Source organism: Heptranchias perlo, chromosome X (assembly GCF_035084215.1).
Source record: "Heptranchias perlo isolate sHepPer1 chromosome X, sHepPer1.hap1, whole genome shotgun sequence".
NCBI lineage: Eukaryota > Metazoa > Chordata > Chondrichthyes > Hexanchiformes > Hexanchidae > Heptranchias > Heptranchias perlo.
The window spans coordinates 25,553,254-25,558,788 of NC_090370.1; the positions used below are offsets into that span (position 1 = coordinate 25,553,254).

Genomic DNA, 5,535 nt, shown 5'->3' on the forward strand with positions numbered 1-5,535 from the left:
TTGATCTTTATCTCAAGGGAACTGGAATAAAAAGGAGTGGAAGTTATGTCACAGTTATACAGAGCTCTGGTTAGACCTCATTTCGAGAACTGTGTTCAGTTCTGGGCACCGCACTCTCTTTAATGGCTTGCACTGTGAAAGGGTTTTTCTCTTTGGGATTCTATGCAATGGGAGGGAATAGGAAAGGGTTTGGTCTGTTTGGATTTTTTTCCAGTGGCAGTGAATGAGAAGGGGTTTGGTCCATTGGGATTCCTTCTGCGTGCTCTTGCATTGATACGGAGACCTGCATGTTGCCAAATTGTTTTGTGTTTAACTTTGTGCCCCCTCGTTTGAACCCAAAAAAGAAAAGCATAAATGTAATGGAACATGGAAAGGAAATTCGTCAGACATCAGGTTATCAGCGGAGCTTATAGGGCAGGTAACTGCTTGCCAGAGAATGCTGAGCCGGTTTGGCAAGATTAGCTCACTCCCATTAAATGGGTACGGTCACAAAACAAACCCAGGCAAATCAAATGAACCATAACTGGACATTAAGTAAGAAAAGGGCAAATATTTATTTCATAACGAGATGAAATGTCACGGGCAGTTTTGTGGTCAGAACTTGTGATTGCGTGACGTTGATTGGTTGAATGTTGGACTGAAGTTTACATTCACGTTTTTATTCGGTAATTTCCGTTGGGCAGATGACAGACAGTCATTTCATTCTGTGGAGCGATGACCTTGTTCCAGTGGAATAGTCATTCTGTTAGGTTTAGTGTTTCCGAGCATCAACCAGGACGCGCCCTTCCTCGCCGCCAAAGCCACGGTGAGTGGTGCTGGTCTGGGCCCAGTATCACGGGGAAAGGAGTCAGGGGCGGCTTAATTACCAAACCTTAATTCCGCAAAATTGATCATTTTATAACAAAACAAAGAAGTTCAAAAACACAGTTCTAAAACCCATCCACATCCGACAATAAAACGAACATGTGTGAGTACGTTGTCTGCAACAGGAAGTTCGAGAAATGAGGGACAAACTTCTGTCATGTCGACCAGGCCTGAACCGTCCACTAAGAAGAAAACCAAATCGTGGACGAGGCAGTATAGTGAGGCTTTTTTGAAATGTGGTTTCATCAATTGTGCAAACGCAAACCATGATCCAAAGCTCCAGTGTGTTATTTGTAGCGAGGTGCTCGTAAACGAGAGATTAAAACCGTCAAAATTAAAAAGAAATTTTGAAACAAAACATGGGGAACTCTTTGATCACCCGCTTGAATATTTTCAAAGGAAGCAACGGGGATTAAATTTATCAGCACCAGTTCTTAATCGGTCAACTGCTCTGAATGATTAGGCACAACTGGTGTCATATTTGGTCGCATACAGTGTGGCAAAAGAGAAAATGGCCCTTACAGTTGCCGAAAAACTTGTTCAGAGATGCTGGAAGAATTTCAGCATCTCTGGATATGGGGCGGAAATCTTCGACGAGAAGCCTGCTGAAAAATTGAGAAGCATTCCTCTCAGTGATAACACAATGTCTCGGCGAATATGTTCCATTGCTGAGGATTCAGAAGCCAAGATTATTACTCGGTTACAGTCAGCCGGGGATTTTGCGATCCAACTTGACGAGAGTGCTGATATTTCAAATTGTGGAACACTGTTAGTTTCTGTGAGATATGTCGGGCAAGATGACTTTATGGAAGTTTGGCTGTGTTGTCTAACTTTATCAACAAATGCAACAGGAGCACAAATATTCGAAGCACTACATGACTGTGTAGATGGAAAATACAAATTGGACTGGGCTAATTGCAAAGGAATTCCAAGTGATGGAGCAGCAAATATGACAGGTAGAAATAGTGGAGTCATGAGAAGAATATCTGAGGCAGCTGACCATGATGTTTGGAATCACTGTTTCATTCACCACGAAGCCTTGACGTCTAAGTGTATTCTCCCTGATCTTATGGCAATTATGAAGGAAATCATGAAAATTGTTAATTTCATTAAAGGAAGCTCACTGAAGTAAAAGCTTTTTTGAAGCGTGATGCTGAGAAATGGGAGCTGAGCTCATTCATTTCCTGTTTCACACTGAAGTACGATGGCTGTCACGGGGCAGGGTGCTTACAAGGGTGTCCGACCTTAGGAAAGAGATTCACATTTTTCTGGCAGAGAAACAGTCTAACATGACAAATTTGTTTTACGATGACAGTTGGTTAATGAAGTTGTCATCCCTCGCTGACATGTTCTCAATTTTAAACGTTCTGAATTTGAAATTACAAGGAAGAGGCAATGACTTGTTTCGACATTGTGAACAGATACAAACTTTCAAAAATCATTTGAACAGTGGCAAACCGGAGTGAAAAGTAATCGCCCGAGCTATTCCCTCTTCCCAACATTGTTACAACACACTGAGGAGAACAGCATCAATGAAGAAAAAGGGAATGAAATGAAATGTGTCATACAGTTCCATCTCGCTGCTCTGTCTGATCATTTTAGTCGCTACTTCCCTGCAGAGAGGTTTGAAAATTTGAAGGCAAAGTGTTGGGTGAAAGGTCATTTTGTTTTCGAAAACCCTGAATCAATAATGAAGCGAAACTTGATGCCTGAGCAAGAAAACGAGCTGGTGCGACTCACCTGTGATAGCACACTGAAAACACGCCACAAGTCATTCAGTTTGTCATCTTTTTGGATCAGTATTTTCAAAGAACATCCTCTGTTAAGTCAGATTAGTGTTCTGTTTTTGCTGCCCTTAACAACAACCTACATGTGCGAACTTGGATTTTCGACTTTGACAAGGCTAAAAACAAGAGAAAGAAACCGACTCAACAGCGCTCCTGATATGCGTGTGGAGCTTTCATCGTGTGATCCAGATTGGAACGAGATCATGAAGAAGCGACAGTCCAACCCTTCACATTAAGAAAGTGAAACTCAAACTGATCTTTTTTGACTTTATTAATACTGTATTTAAAATATTTTTCAAGTAACGTCGATGTCTAATTTTAGTTATTACTTGAAGTGAAGTGAAGTGAAGAGCGAGCATGGATTGTCCTCCATTGGGATTTGATGAAAACTCCAGTCAGAAGATATTATTGTTTTGGGTCCCTGGGGCAAGTGTTTTTCTTTCACTGGGTCACGAGAAAAATAGTTTGAAAAACACTGTTCCACATTGTGCGGTCAGTGTCTGTTCAGCAAACCGGCTCTGAACTCCTCAGTCTGCATTTCGAGAAACGGTTCTGTGCGCGACGCGGGCAATAAAACACTGAACGACGCCCGGTGACTAATGGCGGCCGCCGGCCCCATAATCCGCCGCGCCCCAGAAACCCCTCTATCTCTCCAAGGCGCTGCATTTCCGCTCAGACGGCGCAAGCTCCCCAGGCCCGCCCCGCGTTCTGGGAGCGCCTCTGCCCTGTCTCTTGTCTCGAGTCGGACTCGGTGGAAACGGGAGATGAAATCGGGAAGCGGCGGGTTGGACTTGTGAGGCGCTGGGTGATCGGTTTAATGGTGCCCGGGCCACCCGGCACGCCCGTCCGCCGGGTCCCCCTGCTCTGATTCGGGGCCTGAGCCGCACTCGGTGTTGCTGAGACTCCGCTCAGTGTGAATGCAGGTTATTGTTGATCTGCCACCGTTGGCTTCAGCTTTGCCGGAGAGAATCAGCCAGAGACGGCGGCTACCGATGGTCGAAATACCGGCAGTTCACTGCATAGGCTCACAAGTGCAGAATTACCACTTGGCCTAATACTGGAGGGCAGACAGTGACTGGGGCCGAACCCCACCATCACGCTGCACCTTCAGGAGAGAAAGGCAGAAAATTAGAGCCTGCGATGAATCTGGATTTCAAACAGTGAGGACGTGTCAAGGAGGTAGAGTGTGTGTGGGGGATTTACAGCTTAATAGGAGCAAGGAGGGAGAGTGTGGGACGGGGGATTTACAGATTAATAGGAGCAAGGAGGGAGAGTGTGGGACGGGGGATTTACAGATTAATAGGAGCAAGGAGGGAGAGTGTGGGACGGGGGATTTACAGATTAATAGGAGCAAGGAGGGAGAGTGTGGGACGGGGGATTTACAGCTTAACAGGAGGAAGGAGGGAGACTGTGGGACGGTGGATTTGCAGATTAATAGGAACAAAGAGGGAGAGTGTGTGACGGGGGATTTGCATCTTCTTGGGACTATGGAGAAAATAATGTTCCACACAAACTAAAATTGTCTGTTCTGAATTTCTATCCTGCACTTACAGTGACCACTTATGTAAATTATGAGAATCGATGCATAGACTAGGCTTGTCTTCACTTGAATATACAAGATTAAGGGGTGATCGAATTGAGGTGTTTCAGGTGATTAAAGGATTTGATAGGGTAGATACAGAGAAACTATTTTCTGTGTTGGGAGAGTCTGGAACAAGGGGTTATCACCTTAAAATTAGAGCTGGGCCGTTGAGGGGTGATGTCAGAAGGAATTCTTCACACAAAGGGTAGTGGAAATCTGGAACTCTCCTCACTCCAAAATGCTGTTTAGGCTGGGGGTCAATTAAAAATTTGAAAATTGAGATTGATAGATTTTTGTTTGGCCAGGGTATTATGATTTATGATACCAAGCCAGGCAGATAGAGTTAAGATACAGATCAGCCATGGTCTAATTGAATGACGGAACAGTATCGTGGAGCGGAGTGGCCTGCTCCTGTTCCTATGTTTCCAGATGCAGCCACCCGCAATAAGGTTGTGGATGACAAGGGCCTTGTTCACAAGTGAACGGACATCTGGAGGGAGATGCGGAGAGAGGAGGGAACTGGTTAGGGAGTGTCTGTAAATGAAGGAAATATGTTGGCGTGTCAGGTTGCGACTGCAAATGAAGGAGAAATGGTGACGGGTCAGACAGTGTCTTTAAATGAAGGAGAAATGGTGACGGGTCAGGGAGAGTCCTTAAATGAAGGAGAAATGGTGACGGGTCAGGTAATGTTTGTAACTGAATGAGAAATAGTGACTTATCAGGGAGTGTCTGTAAATGAAGGAGGTCAGGGTGAATCTTCAAATGAAGGATAAATAGTGACTGGTCAGGGAGTATCTGGAATTGAAGGAAAATGGTGACGGGTTTGGGAGAATCTGCAAATGAAGTAGAATAGTGACAGATTAGGGACCGTCTTTAAATGAACGAGAAAAGGTGACTGGTCAGAGAGAGTCCGTCGCCAAAAGTGGGAGATACCACAGATGGACAGCTTACCGGCAGCAATAGGGTGGGACGTAATGTCGAAATGAGGGGGAGAGCATATATCCCCAGCCAGTCTCAGCATCTTCAGGAGAGGAGAGGGAGGGGAACCACTGAGTGTGGAACTGAACCCGGTCAGAGCCAGCACCTTCAGGGGAGGAGAGAGAGGGAGAGGGGAACCAGTGAGTGTCGAACTGAACCCAATCAGAGTAAGCACCTTCAGGGGAGGAGAGAGAGGGGAACCAGTAAGTGCAGAACTGAACCCAGCCAGAGTCAGCACCTTCAGGGGAGGAGAGAGAGAGAGATGGGAACCTTCACCGTGTCGAGCTTCTTGAATGTTGTTGGAGCTGCACTCATCCAGGCAAG

The 5,535-nt window shown here is 45.4% G+C and overlaps 1 pseudogene; it reads left to right on the forward strand.

Moving 5' to 3' along the window:
* Positions 1-1,021: 1,021 nt before the first annotated feature.
* On the forward strand, positions 1,022-2,887 carry LOC137306990 (protein FAM200A-like; annotated as a pseudogene).
* The last annotated feature ends 2,648 nt before the right edge of the window (positions 2,888-5,535 follow it).